This window comes from Pinus tabuliformis, chromosome 3_2 (assembly GCF_031772625.1).
Source record: "Pinus tabuliformis cultivar Carrire ecotype Pingquan chromosome 3_2, CPIR1, whole genome shotgun sequence".
Taxonomy (NCBI): domain Eukaryota; kingdom Viridiplantae; phylum Streptophyta; class Pinopsida; order Pinales; family Pinaceae; genus Pinus; species Pinus tabuliformis.
In genome coordinates, this window is record NC_142302.1 from 701,587,439 (window position 1) to 701,604,570 (window position 17,132).

Here is a 17,132-nt window from a genome sequence, read left to right on the forward strand (position 1 = left end):
TCAGCCTAATCCAAAATCTGGTCCAGAAGGAATCTTTTTCTTTGCTGGCAGCCCCTGAGCAATGCTTGGATGTAACCGTCCTTAACCAAGAAAAAGCATTTTGTCTTTGTCAATCCAGCACAGTTTATTCAAGCTATAGCATATGAAGAACTTTCCTTTAGTTAAGAGCTTCCTGAAGGATCTTTATTTCTGTTGGGTTGAGTTACCAGATAATGGTCCTGGCTTTTCCTCGAAACCTCACCAATTTCTTAAAACTGGCTGTTGATTTGAATTATATTTCAGTAAGTTTCTTCTCCAATTCATCCTTTTTCTATGAGCTGACTAGATATCCTATCTAGACTTGGAATTTTGGATAGAGCCTGATGACCCTGCCACTGACTATCTTACGGTGTTGTTTTGATTCAATTGTCTATTGAGCTACATGTTATCCCTAATGTTTCTATAAGGCCAAAATACTCTATCTTTGTTGATGGAACAACCAACTTGCATTATTAATATTGGCTGTGAATATATTTGACATATCTTCCAAGTATTTGTTGTCAGAGCTTAGCATACATGGATTCTTTGGAATTACTTGAAAGTTATGGACAGCTATAGCCACGTTTAGAATATTGTGAACATCAACCAGAGAGATGACTACAGAATGTTCTTACATAAAACCATCAGAGAATATTTTAGTCTAGGTCAACATGAGTTAAGGAGTCCATCTTGGGATATAAATTCAGTTAAGCAAAGAGTTCAACTTGAGCAACTGTCTCTAATGGTTTGGAATCTTGGATTTACATTGATGTACACATATAATTTTCATTCAAACTTTCATATTTTCTGTATTTTCTGTATTATATAAACTACAATAAACTGATTTATGTCGCAGACATAAGATTAGAGATAGATTTGCTAATAAAAAGAGCACTGGTCACAAAGGCTAGTCAAATTGAAAAGTTGTTTTATACAATGTATATAAGATATACCTCAGTTCTCATGACTGATTCATTTAATAGACTATAGATGTTCCTTCTAAAATGGATTTTGGCTACAATGTCACACACATTATGAAATAAAACAACCTAGGTTGTAAGCCAAAATGTTTTTGTGACAAGAAAAAGATACAATCCATCCAAAATCCACATCATAATGTGGTTAGAACCAAAAACATATGACACCCCTATTCTTTATGGCCCTGAGAATCTTGAGTGCCAAAACTCCCCGAGTTACCTTCTTGAGCTAGGTAGGTTGGCCTACCAGTCAAGGGTTGATTAGGAAATGGTTGATTGTTGCCATATGATTGATTCCAATTTGCAGCTTCCAACCATGGAGGTACTGAGTATCCATACCTCACATTTGCACTACTAACCCCTGCATTAAGTGGAGGTGTGTAATGAGCATACAGAGAATTGACACCAACTCTGGTAGGAACAAGGCAAGTGGGTAAACCCTCAGTTTGATAGTGAGGCACTTGAATGTTTATGAGATCTTGGAATAATGATGTATTATCTGCCATGGAGTCCAATGAGTTTGAAATAATCCGGGTTTCATCAGTTATTCTTGTATCGTTGATCATCCCTTGTTCCTTTTCAAGCATTTATTGTGCCTTTCATTTTTCCTTTTCCTGTCTTGCCATTTTCTTTTGTTGGTCCTTAACTTGCCTTGCTTTATCTCTTTCAATCCTTTCATCTACTCAACGTTGCGCTACAACAATCCTTTTTGCCTTCTTCTCCTTGACTAGATCCTTCTTTTTCTGTTTTAATTCTTGCATTTCAAACTTCTTTTTTTCAGACTCAACTAACAAGTTTATATAGTCCTTTGAGGTGTGTAACTATGAGCTTCAGTCCAGACAAAGACTACCCGGTGTACCTTGCTTTTTTTCATTGATACTCTCTCTACTGGTAGCTTTAGGAACCATCCAAGTGTCTTCTCCACCCCTCCCACCTACATGTCATTGCTTGGTACTTCCCTTTCAGTATCTTTTGGAACTGATTGAACTATATCATTATCTTCATTTGATGCCTCATTATGTTCTTCATCTTCTTCCATTGATCTATTGTCCACAAAAAAATGAGCAATTTCACTGTTCAATTCTGCTAGTTGTGAGGGCATGTTCATGCTTTCTTCATTGGTTGCTAAGACACTATGTGCATTCATATTGATCATTGCTTTTGCTAGCCATGAAGGTGGGGTTACTTGGCTTGGAAATGTCAATTGATCATTGTCAATTGCATGTTCAACAATGTCATTAACAATATCAGCAACAGGAGTTTCATGTTCTCGAGTTGGTGGAACGATTTCCATGTTACTGTGAATTTGTTCATGGTTATATTGTGTTTCACATACAGTTTCATCATCTTCAGCATATAAGTGTCCTTGAGATAAGGAAATCATATTACCAGCTGCAACAACATCATCTTGGTCATCTACTTCTTGCACTTCAACAGCTGTTTGGGCATTCCCTTCTTCTTGACCATCCACATGAAACGCTTGGCTACAACTAGTATCATGCATAAGAGCATCATAGTTCAGTGGCTAGATTCCTGTCCTCCTAAAGCCAACCTTGATATTTGATGGTGTCAAAGCCCTTTTAAAAGCTTTACTTGCAAGCTCTGCTAGCTCGAACCTTTTCACCTCAACCCCTAGATTCTTTGCCATCCATGCAGCGTGCTCCGACCTGAAATAGTTCTTGAAAGGGCCAAACACACTAACATCAAGGGGTTGCAGTCTGTGAGTGGTATGAGCGGGAAATGTCAACAGGTCGATGCCTAAAATTGTTTGCTTCCTCAATTGTTTGTACAGCCATGTGGCTCCCATGGCCATCTAATATTAATAGGTGTTTGTTATTAGGCGAGACGCCACCTGGTACCGATGCAACAAAGTTAAAAAGCCAACTTAGAAACAGTTCTTTAGTCATCCATGCATGCACTTGGTTCACAGTTCTGTCTATAGTTTTTCAGTTGATTTTTACCTTTGAATAGATAAAATCCTGGGATTGAAGTACCAATTGCATTGACACAACATAAAATAGTTATCCACTCACTGCTCTTAGGCAAAATATTTGGCACATTTCAGCTCCCTATCTTGGCAATTACCTGCATGCCACAATTCCTCCCTGCCTGTAAACATGTTTCATCACAGTTCCATATATGGTCTGCTCCATAAGAATGTTTATCGTAAGCACTAGAAAGTGTGTCATAGAACTTTTGCACAACTGCAAGGCGCAAATTTAATGCTCTGTCTCTGTCAAGGCCCTCAATAGTATGCAATACAAGTTCTGGATGCCTTTTTTAAACCCAAACCACCATGATTTACTAGGAAACCCATCTTTGAATGGGTTTGGCCTGCCTTGACAGATTTGAGCAACTGTTGGTTTGAGTTGTATCAACTCTAGCCCATGTCCCAATCGGGCCATCTCTTTACACCACTCAACCACCTCGGCCTCCTCCTCCTCTGTCATAACTGTAAGAGGCCCTCTACGTTTTGTATGAGTCAGTCCATATATCCAATAATGTATTCATGAGGGTGGAATACCATGTTTTTTGCAGATACCCAAATCGAGTATCCATTAAACTCTATGTCGTCAATTGCAACTAACATTTGTTCTTTTGTCCATCCTCTTATATCACTGATCTTTTTAGTTGAGCTTGCTCCTTGGACTGTTGTTGATGGTGGTTCTATGGTTGATGGTGTGTTAACATCAACTGTTGTCACATGGTCATCCTCAACAATGTTCCCTGGTGCATTATTGGCATTGACATCAGTTGTCCTGTCCTCATCAGACGATGTGCATCGCAGATGCGCACCCCTTGTCACTCTCCTGCCACTTCTCCTTATACGAGCAGTATAACTTCCTTTTGCCATAGATGCAACAACCTGTAAAATTATTGCATGCATTTAGACATTAGAATATTTGTAAATTATGATTTCATACAAGGCAAAAATACTTTTGCTTTATTATAGGAAATTATCAACATGTATATTATAGGAAATCGAATTGCATTACTTCGTAGTCTCTTATTGAAAATTACTTCGTAGTCTCTCAATTGCCTACCTGTTCATCAGTTTAGCAACTTTTATATGGATATCTGTTAATGGGCTTCAAGTAGGATTCTATGATAGAAGTTGTAGTGCAGTTGAAGGCATTATTCAGCAATGAGTTTCCAAGGCTTTTGCTCAGAATTCCCTTATAGCAAGTTGGGCTTATAAGGATGCATTTCCATGACTACTTCGTTAATGTAAGGATAGGAAGTAGCTAAGGCATAAGCAAGTGAAATATGCACATATATTTTGTTTCAAATATCATTTTCCATTTTTTTGTTGTTTGGCATTGCCAAAAATGTCTCAGTACTGCAACTTCTCCATTGCAGTCCATGGCCACCATTCCAGGCATAGTAATTAGTTTGGAAACTCAAACAAAATATGGTCATATGCTCCAGAAGAGTGCTATGCCTGTCATAATCACAGTAAGGCTGGGCATAAATTCTATGTTGGGAACAACTTGCAGCTGTGATCAGCCTTGGAATGGACTTATCAGTCATAAAAAGTTTTAGAAAATTGAACTGAAAAAATTAAGTATGTTGAAGGCATTCATTTTTTATTTTTATTTTTTTTATTTTAAGGAATGGTTTTAACTTTTCTAAATCGCTGAATTTAGAACCTACTTTTTATTCAATGGCTGTTTGTGAAACCATCCAGCTATCCTTTTAGCAGTTATGGCCAGACAAATCATGTAAGAACTCTGATAAATGAAAACAATGAAAACAGAACTGTAAGAAGAATGAGTTTCAATGGCTGTTTGTGAAACCATCCAGCTATCCTTTTAGTAGTTATGGCCAAACATATCATGTAAGAAATCTGATAAATGAAAACAATGAAAACAGAACTATAAGAAGAATGAGTTGTAATTGATATAACTAACCTGGATATATTGGCAACTGTTTTGTGATGTTGTCTTCAAGTTTGCTGAATAGTTTGAAAGCATAAGATGCAACTTCAACAGTGGGTGGACTTCTTTTATAGTTTTTGGCACTTGAATTTAATTGGTGGACATGGATGCACATGGATTGCAATGGCTTCATTTTGAATGTGTGGTCTGGATTTAATTTGATGTGATCTAATGGTTGGGAATTGGTTATTTGTTGATCCATGTGCTTTGATCTGTTTTAATGAGAAATAGAGTGAGTTGGGTGTCATTTATTGCAGTTATTGGGTCTGGGTGTCATTTATTGAACAAAGTGGGTTTAAATGTTATTGGGTTGGGTGTCATTTATTGAACATAGGGTGTTTAGTTGTTGAACAACACAGCAGTTATGGCTGACATACATTCCCTTTTATTATGTGCAGGTAGGGATATTTATTTGGGATACAAAGCTTCAGTTTTGATGAGTGGGGGTTGAAGTGACTGCTACTTTGTACTTCTAGAATAGACCATTTTGGAAGCCTTTATGGTTTTAGCTGTTTTCTAGTTGGGTCAATATGGTTTGTAATCTTAAGTAATAAGATACTATTTATGGACAGTTGTGGGCCCAATCAATGTATGAGGAAATTTTGGACATAAACTAATACTTATTTATACTTAATGTTATTTATTTTTGTTTAAATATTGGTTTCAAAAGTCTCAATTTATGGTGGTTTGGTGGGACTAGTACTATATCAATTACTAGTCCCTGCACAACATTAGGAATCTCTCCCCTGTCCTCAAATCCTATTAGGATCATAACATTTATAGGAAATCCATGTGTTTCTTTAGAATCCGAATAAATATGGAAAACAGTAACTCTCAACAAACGCGGACTGACCGAATCTAGGTTTATCCGCATTTTCTACCTATGGTATTCAAAGCTAGTCAAATCTGTTGGTTTTCACATTAATCTCACACGTCTTTACAATTTTAGCAAAGAATTTTGATGGTTTTGAAAAAAAATTAATTGTATTTGACAGGCATATCACTTGGTGATGAGTCAAATTCTATTATTGAATATGCCTTTTACCTAAGTCATGATAGATGTGTTTTACAATGAGTCTTCTAATCAATTAATTCACTTTCCTAAATTTTTTATTCTATTTTTATTTTTCATTCTTATTTAAAAAATTTATTAATATTTGAACTTTTTATTAATATTTATTTCAAATATCAGTGATATCTATTTTAGAATAAGACTTCTAGAATTTTAATTTAATTATTAATAATTATTAAGTGGATAGTAGGGATTTAACCTCCACAAAATATTATTCATAGTTATATACACAAATCAAATATTGAAATTTATATAGTTGTCTTTTTTTTTCCTTTCAAATAAATTAATTAATTAAAAAAGTTTGATATGAATAAGTAATGGTATGAAGTGAGATACGGTTTTTTGGGTATGTGATATTGAAAACCCATGGTATTATAACAAAGTGTATTTATGTAGTAAAAATCTCCATAATAAAGTGAAAGTAAGTGGTTTGATACTTAGTGATGCTCATCACATGTATTAGCCATTTAATTTATATGGCTTTAGAATTACCACATTTGTACATATACCTTCCATTGTGATCCAAACACTTAGAACTACCACATTTGTACATATATCTTCCACTGTGATTGAAACACTTATATGCAAGGATGAAATTTCAAAACAAACTTACGCGTCAAATTTGCGAGTTCTCACACCTCCCAATAGTGTTTACAATTTCAAAGAAAGATCTTGACCGTTTGCACATTAACATATTTTTCGACACCTATAGGCTTTATCATTTATTTTCATATTACGACAATAAATTAAAAGGACAAAATGTACATAAGTATATCTGTTTTGTTTCCTCCAAGAGATTACAAGTTCAAAACTAGAGAGAGTAGTAAGTATATCTGTTTTGTTTTCTCCAAAAGGTCACAGGTTCAAAACCAGAGAGAGTAGAGTGTGTATACCTAGGTAGACTTGGCAGTGAAATAATTGCACGAAAGTGGGTCCCTTATTCCACAAATAAAGAGATCTCATACACCAATTTGGTGTCTAACTTGATCGTGATCAGAAAAATATTAAAATACTTAAATTATTATTTACCAGTAAATTAGAATTACGATTTCTACACACAAATGTCTTCCACTCTGACCTTGTTATGCAAAGGCTTGCTGGCCATAATGGGTAGGGTGGCAATAATTGTTCCTCCGTACCAAATTCTAACTAGTTTAGATCTCTCTGAATAAAAGTGTACCATACACATTTTATGTTATGAGTTTTTATTTTGTTTTAAATTTTATACGAATATATTAAAATTTTGAGTTTATATAACGAGTATATTTTTATATTTAAAAAATAATTTGAATAATAAAAATTTACAATTTTAACCTTTTTTAAGATCAGTGGAATGAAAAAGATAAAAAGTTTGAATTAAAAAGTAAAAGATTGATTTGTACGATTTTTAAAATACTTTTAAATTGAAGTGGTAAACCAAACCTGACCAGGGTAACTTGAATACATGACCAGTTCTCAGTTACGATTATAAATAGCGCTGTAAATGCATTGTCCAGGGATATCTAGCTGTCTTGTGTGAAAGGTTAGCTGTCTCTTTGGACGAACGTACAGTCCCAGGGTTCTCACGGATAAGACAGATTACTTGAAAGGAGCAGTGATTTAATTTAATTGACTCATTGTTTTAAATTAGGCATGGTCTAAGAAGGATACAATTTCAATTATATATATATATATATTATTTATTGTAAGTAAAAATTTAACAATTTTTTATTAAATAAAAAAAAATAAAAAATTATATATAGTATATTTGTCAGTATATATTTATGTAATAAATAATTAATATTGGATAATCATTAAAAAAAAAACTAAGAACAATACCAAAAATTATGTAAAAAAATAACCAGGCATATAATCTCATCAAAAAACTTTACAGGCAGCACCAAATATAGGCAAACACAATCACAATGTTATACTCTCACTACTAAATATAGCCAAACCAACCACAAGCAAACATAATGTCAATGCCAGAAAATACTCTGACTAGGAAGAAACACACCATAAGATACTCTAATCTGTCAAATACAACAATGTTGAAAGATACTCTAACCAACAGAAGTCTGGAAATGCTCTGATAAACCCATTGCAGCCAAACAAGTTAAAAATTTACGAACTCTAGACCTCTCTAACTCAATCACCCTATTGAGTCATCGCTCCCTCCTCCCTAGCCCGAAAATACCTCCTTATACCGTCACCATGTGGAGCTCCAACACCACCAATTCTATATTTTCTCCCAAGTGCACCGTCAGAAATGTCACCTCCCCCTTTGGTGCCCAAACTGAAATTAGGAGCCCGTCGGGAGCCTCGAGAGAGGCATCGAAGCTTCCAACTTATCCCATGTAAAAAGGCTCGGTCGACGCCTCATATACAAGATCAAAACCGCCTAGGGAATTAGAGATGTAATCCCCATCGCCAAAAGAAAACATTGCCACGATTCCATGTTAAGCTCCCTCTCCCAATGATCGTCGATATTCTAGAAACCAACTGCAGTCATTTCCTTAAATTATGGAAACCAACTACAATCATTTCCTTAAATTACAGAAACCAACTGCAGTTAAATTAATTTCTTGTTGGGAGCTCATGGAGTGGTCCATAACTCTCTCTGCAGTTCTCTACCATGATCTGTGGAACACTTGACACATAGCCAACAGAAGCTTGATGGAAGCTTGGCTATAAATAATTTTGTTTGGGCACCAAGCTCAATAACTCAATCCCCTTCAGTCTTACACCATCAAGTTAGAGTAAGCAGAGCTTGGAAGTGCCACATAGATGAGAGATTTTGAGTGAATTTTTATCTATGTTGTTGCTGATCCTTTGCTTCATCGGACTTGTTTAATTGTCTTGTACAGCGCTTGGATTTCGCTTCCATTTCAGCCATACGCAACAGCGAAGACAATATATTTTTAAGGTCGTTTGCTGTTGTGGACATCTCCGTTGACTCTATTTTGCATTGTTGTGAGTTGGTTAAATTCTTTGGCATGCGCTGTTATTGGGAATTAGTGTTTATCCTTCGTTTGTCTCGCCTAATTTTTTCTTGAGATGACTTATATTGAGCTGTATGGGCTAAAACCTCATTAAAACTCTCTGGTATATACCCAAAAACATCTGAATATTGCTGGAGGTCCGAGCAACGTTATTTCGGCATTTCCATTATCTCGTACAGCAGCAAATTGGGGTAACTACCGTGAAAGAGCAAGTTACAGGCAATCTTGTTTTTATTTAATATCAAAGTGTGAGCAAGCATCAATGGACGAAGGTATGATTTATTGGGCATTCAAGTTTTCGATTCTTTCAAGTGTTTATTCCGCATTAGAGAATCGTTATTTTTATGCTATCATTTGGTATCAGAGCAATTTTTATCTCTGCCTTGGTGTTTATAGACATGCTTTGTTTGGCTAAATGTCATATTTTGAGAATTTTCTGAATTATGACATTTATTTGGAAATATGTCTAATTTTTGCTCAATTTTTATGCTTATAATATTTATTTGGTTTAATTATATGCAATTTGGATACTTGTTGTGCAAAATTTATCAACTATGCTTGTATTTAATTTGCATGAATTGATTATTTCTGCTCTAACTAAAACATGATATTTTGGATGAACATACGAGACCCATCGTTGGATGTTATGCATGAATATTATGGTTTTATTTATGCAAATTATCATTATTCTCATATCAAGTTAATTTTTATGAAAGAAATAATGTCTAGTGATCCATATAATTTTAATTGATTAGAGAATAGCCACAACATCTCTAATTAAATAATATTATATATTATGATTGATTAGGATCACAGAAAGAATATTTAGACATTAATTGTAATTAATTATACTAAATATAATAAATTTTATCTCTCATGAATTTTAATTATATTTATATAATTAATTAGGATAAAATATTCATAACTTACCCACAGGAATTATGAATTAATAGTTTTATCATAAAGTTCAAATCTAAGATAGAATTTATATCGAATTATAATCATAATATACCCTTTAGAATTATGAATTAAGTGAATAATTTGATAAATTCTATCATAAAGAATAATTGAATCTGCTTGAATTGAAAATTTAGCCCACAAGCAATTTTTATGTCATTAGATTCAATTTTAAGCATGGTTTACATTGGTAAAGCATGAAATTTTATTTAGGCCTCAAATTTAACGTAAGCATGTGATCTTTAATTTTATGCAGTTGTACAACCTGCAAATTTCTCTGAAATTTGTTGTGATATCCCTGAACTTAAGGGAGATAACTATAAGGTCTGGAAGGAGAGAGTTCTCCTTCATTTGGGGTGGATGGACATAGACTATGCTATTAGGAAAGATGAACCACCAACACTCACTAATACTAGCACTGCAGCGGACATCACGCTTTATGAACGATGGGAACGATCTAATCACCTAAGCATGATGTTCATTAAGACTAAAATTTTAGCTGGTATTTGTGGTTCCATTGATCAGCATGAAAAGGTCTGAGACTTGCTGAAATCCATTGATGATCAATTCGTCACTTCAGACAAGGCACTAGCAAGTACCCTAATCATGAAGGTCTCATCCCTAAGGCTCACCAGTGTGAAAGGTGTGCGCAAGCACATCATGCAAATGAGGGGCATTGTGGCTCAATTGAAGAAACTCAAGGTTGAAATATCGGAGTCCTTCCTGGTGCACTACATCCTGAACACCCTTCCGCACCAATACGGAACCTTCAAAATCTCATACAACACACATAAGGATAAATGGTCAATTAATGAACTCATGACCATGTGTGTTCAAGAGGAAGGGAGACTGGTGATGGAACTGGGAGAAAGTGCAATACTGGAAACGCATGGAAAGGGAAAATCTCAAGCCAATCAGAAAGGGAAAGGTAAAGTACCTCCCCAAGCCAATATCAAGAAGGATTCCAAGTGTTTCTTCTGTAAAAATAAGAGACACATGAAGAAGGAATGCGCCAAATTTCAGAAATGGCTTGCGGACAAAGGTAATCCAATCTCGTTTGTTTGTTATGAATCTAATATGGTTAATGTCAATATTAACACCTGGTGGATTGATTCTGGATCAAAAATTCACATTTCGAATTCCTTGCCAGTTTTGCAAAACCTAAGGAAGCAGTGGAAAGTGAGCAAAGCATCTTATCAGGAAACAAGATGGGCTCGCATGTGGAAGCTGTAGGAACATGCTATTTAAGTTTAAGTAGTGGCTTTGTTTTAGAATTAGAAAAGACCTTTTATGTTCCAAGTTTTTCTAGAAACTTGATTTTAGTTTCAAGACTTGTACATTTTGGATATTCCTTTAACTTTTCAGAAACATTCTTCAGTTTATTTTATAAATCTGATTGTGTTGGGAATGGTATTTTGTCTAATGGTCTTTACTGTATTAATTTACAAACCAATGTCACTTATGATTCAATGCATGTTCAGACTGCACTAAAATATGTGTTATTAATGAAGCTTCCTCTAAATTCTGGCACCAAAGATTAGGTCATATCTCCATAGAAAGAATTAAAAAATTGGTAAATGAAGGGGTACTTAATACTCTGGATTTTACTAATTTTGAGACTTGTGTGGACTGCATAAAGGGAAAGCAGACCAACAAGTCAAAGAAAGGTGCCAATAGGAGTTCAGACATATTAGAGATCATACATACTGATATATGTAGTCCAGACATGGACTCACATGATTAGAGATACTTCATCTCTTTTATAGATGATATATGTATCTCTACATGCTTCATAAAAAGAATGAAGCATTAGATGCCTTTAATATCTTTAAGGCTGAAGTAGAGAAATAATGTAGCAAGAAAATTAAGATGATCTAATAAAGGTGGAGAATATTATGGTAGATACATAGAAGATGGACAAGCACCTGGGCCATTCGTAAACTTTCTTCAAGAGCATGGGATTGTTGCCTAATACACCATGCCTGGTTCACCCGACCAGAATGGTATAGCAGAAAGAAGAAACCAAACATTATTGGACATGGTGCAGAGTATGCTTATCAACTCCAATCTTCCTAAATCCTTGTGGATTGAAGCACTTAAGACAACATTGTATATATTAAACCGAGTTCCAACCAAGGTTGTTCCTAAAACGCCATTTGAATTATGGAAAGGTTGGAAACCAAGTTTGCGACATATGCACGTTTGGGGATGCCCATCTGAAGTAAGAATATATAATCCACAAGAGAAGAAGATGGACCCAAGGACCATTAGTGGGTATTTCATTGGATATGTTGAAAGGTATAAAGGTTACAGATTTTACTGTCTATCTCATAGCACTAGGATTGTGGAATCAAGAAATGCAAAGTTTCTTGAAAATGACTTGATCAGTGGGAGCGATCAAACCAGGGAGATAGTTTCTGAGAATGATCATTCAAAATCTCAACCTTCCACCTCAAGTGATAGATTGGTTATTGTTCACAGCACCCCTCAAGTACAAACTGGTGTTGAAAAACCAATTGTAGAAGTTCCATAAGCTGTTGACGACATTCCAGTAGATCAGGCAGTTAAAGAGTTGCCAAGAACTTTTGAACAATGAGTTGAACCACATACTTCTCAGGAAAATGATGGTACAACATTAAGAATATCTATTTTACTAAAGAGATCAACAATTCTTGATGATTATGTTGTGTATCTGCAAGAATCTGACTACAACATTGGAGCCGAAAATGATCCCGAGTCTTTTTCACAAGCCATGAGTTGCAAAGAATCAGAATTATGGTATGATGCCATGAAGAAAGAGATGAATTCTATAAAGAGTAACGAAGTCTGGGATCTTGTTGAGTTGTCTAATGGTGCAAAAGCCATTGGATGTAAATGGGTCTTTAAGACAAAGAAATACTCATTGGGAAACGTTGAGAGATACAAGGCAAGACTTGTTGCTAAGGGATTCACTCAGAAATAAGGAATCGACTACACGGAGACTTTTTCTCCTATATCTAAGAAATATTCCTTGTGCGTTATTATGGGATTAGTAGCCCATTTTGAGTTGGAGTTGCAACAGATGGATGTGAAAATGACATTTCTCAATGGAGATCTAAAGGAGGAGGTTTACATGAAACAACTTGAAGGATTCCCCTCTAGTGATGGTGAGCAATTGGTTTGAAAGCTTAAGAAATCCTTATACGGTTTAAAAAAACATCCCGCCAATGGTATTTGAAATTCCATAATGTAATTTCTTCATTCAATTTTGTAGAAAACATTATGGATCAATGTATATACTTGAAAGTTAGTGGGAGCAAAATCTGTTTTGTTGTTTTATATGTGGATGACATTTTTCTAGCAACTAATGATAAGGGTTTGCTGCATAACGTGAAACAATTCCTCTCTAAAAATTTCGATATGAAGGATATGGGTGAGGCATCTTATGTCATTGGCATTAAGATCCATAGAGACAGATTTCGAGGCATCTTGGGTTTGTCTCAGGAAACCTATATTAATAAAATTTTAGAGAGATTTTGGATGAAGGATTGTTCACCAAGTGTAGCTCCCATTGTGAAGGGTGATAGGTTCAATTTGAACCAATGCCCGAAGAATGACTTTGAAAGGGAACAAATGAAGAGCATTCCATATGCTTCTGCTGTCGGAAGCCTAATGTATGCTCAGGTCTGCACAAGACCTGACATTGCATTTGTTGTGGGAATGTTGGGATGATATCAGAGTGATCCAGGTTTAGACCACTAGAGAGCTGCAAAGAAAGTAATGAGGTACCTTCAAGGAACCAAAAACTACATGCTTATGTATAGACGAACGGAAAATTTGGAAGTAATTGGCTACTCAGATTCTGACTTTGCTGGATGTGTTGATTCATGCAAATCAACATCAGGATACATTTTTATGATGGCCAATGGAGCTATATCATGGAGGAGTGCCAAGCAGACTTTGATTGCCACTTCCACTATGGAAGCCAAGTTCGTCTCCTGTTTTGAGGCTACTTTACATGATGTATGGCTTAAGAATTTCATTTCTGGGCTTAGAATTATGGATTCTATCTCTAAGCCATTGAGAATATATTGCAACAATTCAGCCGCTTTTTTTATGTCTAAAAACAACAAAAGTGGGAGTCGAAATAAACACATCAACATTAAGTATTTAGCTATAAGGGAACGTGTTAAAGAAAAGAAAGTGGTCATTAAGCACGTCAGCACTAAGTTGATGATCGCTGTTCCTTTGACTAAGGGCATGCCACCGTTTAAATTCAAGGATCATGTAATGAATATGGGACTTGGTTCCATTATGTAGTTTCTCATTATATGGACAATGTTATTTTAATGAAATTCTTAATTATTGTGATGTTTTTTTCTCATATTTATGTGCACCTTAATTTGATTTGAGAGAATTCATCTGTGTAGGACCAAGAATAAACATAAGTTTTATTCATTAAGAAATTGTTGCCGCATAAATTATAATAGAAATAAATACATAGTAATACATGGAAGATAATACTCGTCATTAGAGGACGTATCGCCATGATTCATGTATCTATTACTTAATACAAATTATCAATGGGTTTTAAGATGAGACATTAAGATTGGAAGCATGGACCAAGTGGGAGAATGTTAAGCTCCCTCTCCCAACGGTTGCCGATGTTCTGGAAACCAACTGCAGTTAAATTAATTTCTTGTTGGGAGCTCCTGGAGTGGTCCATTACTCCCTCTGCAGTTCTCTACCATGATCTGTGGAACACTTGACACATAGCCAACAGAAGCTTGATGGAATCTTGGCTATAAATACTTATGTTTGGTCCCCAAGCTCACTAACTCAATCCCCTTTAGTCTTACACCATCAAGTTAGAGTGAGCAAAGGTTGGAAGTGCCACACAGATGAAATATTTTGGGTGAATTTTTATCTATGTTGTTGCTGACCCTTTGCTTCATCGGACTTGTTTAATTGTCTTGTATTTTCACCGTTACCAGTGCTTGGATTTCGTTTCTGTTTTGGCCATATGCAATAGCGAAGACAATATATTTTTAAGGTCATTTGTTGTTATGGACATCTCCGTTGACTCTATTTTGCATTGTTGTGAGTTGGTTTAAATTCTCTCGCATGCGTTGTTATTGGGAATTAGTGTTTATCTTTCGTTTGTCTCACCTAAATGTTTCTTGAGATCATTTATATTGAGCTGTATGGCTTAAAACCTCATTAAAACTCTCTGGTATATACCCAAAAACATCTGAATATTGTTGGAGGTCCGAGTAGCTTTATTTCGGCGTTTCCATTATCCCATACAACAACAAATTGGGGCAATTACTGTGAAAGAGCAAGTTACAAGCAATCTTGTTTTTATTTAATATCAAAGTGTAAGCAAGCATCAATGGCCGGAGGTATGATTTATTGGGCATTCAAGTTTTCGATTCTTTTAAGTGTTTATACAGCATTAGAGAATCGTTATTTTTATGCTATCAGTCCATGCATCCATTACCATAGACAGACTTCAATGAGAACTGCCTACCAAAGCTAGCATCCAATAGTCACTTTGGGTCATAACCCACACAGTACACTCCGACACCATTGATGCCCACCGTAGTAACCCCCCAGGCATTGTGGACACGTAATAGTCAAAAACCCAAAAATAATCGTTAGAAAGGGGTCTTTCCCACCCCCATAACCTTCACAGAGAGGAGATGTTGTGACCCAACAAACCCCCCATACCATAACCGCCTTCGGGGATGCAAAAACCTGCAACGCCGCCAAAACCTCCATGTATGTAGTGGCCAGGCATGCCAACTGTATAACACACTCTGTAGGCCCAAATCCACTTCTAAAAATACCACCCCTTTGCCTCAGTCTAAGGTTGTGATGTGTGTATATTTTGCACGTCCGGGTCGTGGAATTGGAAAAACATTTCAATTTGGAATGTGATGCATTCAAAAACTTCAGAGAAAGCTACGAGAACATGTTAGCATCAGTTTCTTGGCACTGTCTTTTTAGCGAGTAGATTGTTTGAAAGTTGGGTAAGCTCATCATCAATTTGAATCGGAAAATGACTGAATTGCATAGAGAAAAAAACAAAGAACTAATGATCTCATAGACTATTTTTAGTCTTGTGGACCTTAAAATATCATTTCATTTCATTTCATGTACCACCAAATCAAATCGCTCTAGGATTCAAGTAGAAACCCCACATTAGACCACTAAAACCTGAGTGGTGTGAGCCCTTCATCCACCTTTCGAAATTTCTTACCCCCTGCAACAAATCCATGCCAGTTGATTGCTTATAGAGTCAACTCCTTCTCCTTCTTTTTACTAGCAACGATCATGGAACTCTCGCTTTGCTCTGCCTCTCTCTAGAATTGGAGAACTCCGAATTTTTATTTCTTTGAAGAAATTCACGACAACTTTCCCATCGGAATTTTTTTTTTCCAATCCTATTATTATCATTACGGTGTTTGAATCAATTGATTTTTTTTTTTTTTTTTTTACAGTGAAGATGGAATTAAGATTATTAAAAATATAAAAAACCCTCTCCATCTAAAATGTTAAGCTTGACAATTGTAAATCAAACTTCTAAAAAATTAGTTTAAATTTTATCAAAAATTATACCAAAATTTCTATTATTTTTCTGTCCAAAACATCACCTCCTTAAATTAAGAGTTTTAAATTACTACACTTTAAATAATTCCATAAGAATAATCACTCAATATTTATATGAGCCATCATAATTACTATAATCAATTAAAGAAAGTATATATATATATATATATATATATATATAATTTTATATTTAGTAAGCTTAACAAAAATGAAGTTGTAATTCATAAAACTAACTAAATTATATGTTTATTTTAAATTATTATAAGTATGCTTATAAGTATGTCTATTAGATAATTTAGATATTAATAATTTTGAGGTAAATGGTAGAGATTTAACTTTTATGGAATATGTTTGGACACTCATAATATTAATAATATTATTAGCACATCAAAGGTTAAGATTTATATCTAAGTTAGTTATACTCTTTTGATTATTTTATCTCAAATTAATTAATTAAAGAAAATGTCATATCTCATATGTGGTATTGATAAACTATGTTATTGGTCCACAACATTGTAGCACAAACTATTTACAAGTTAAGAATTTCCATTGTAATTGGGGTTGAATATTCAGCCATTTAACTCATATATAAATTCCT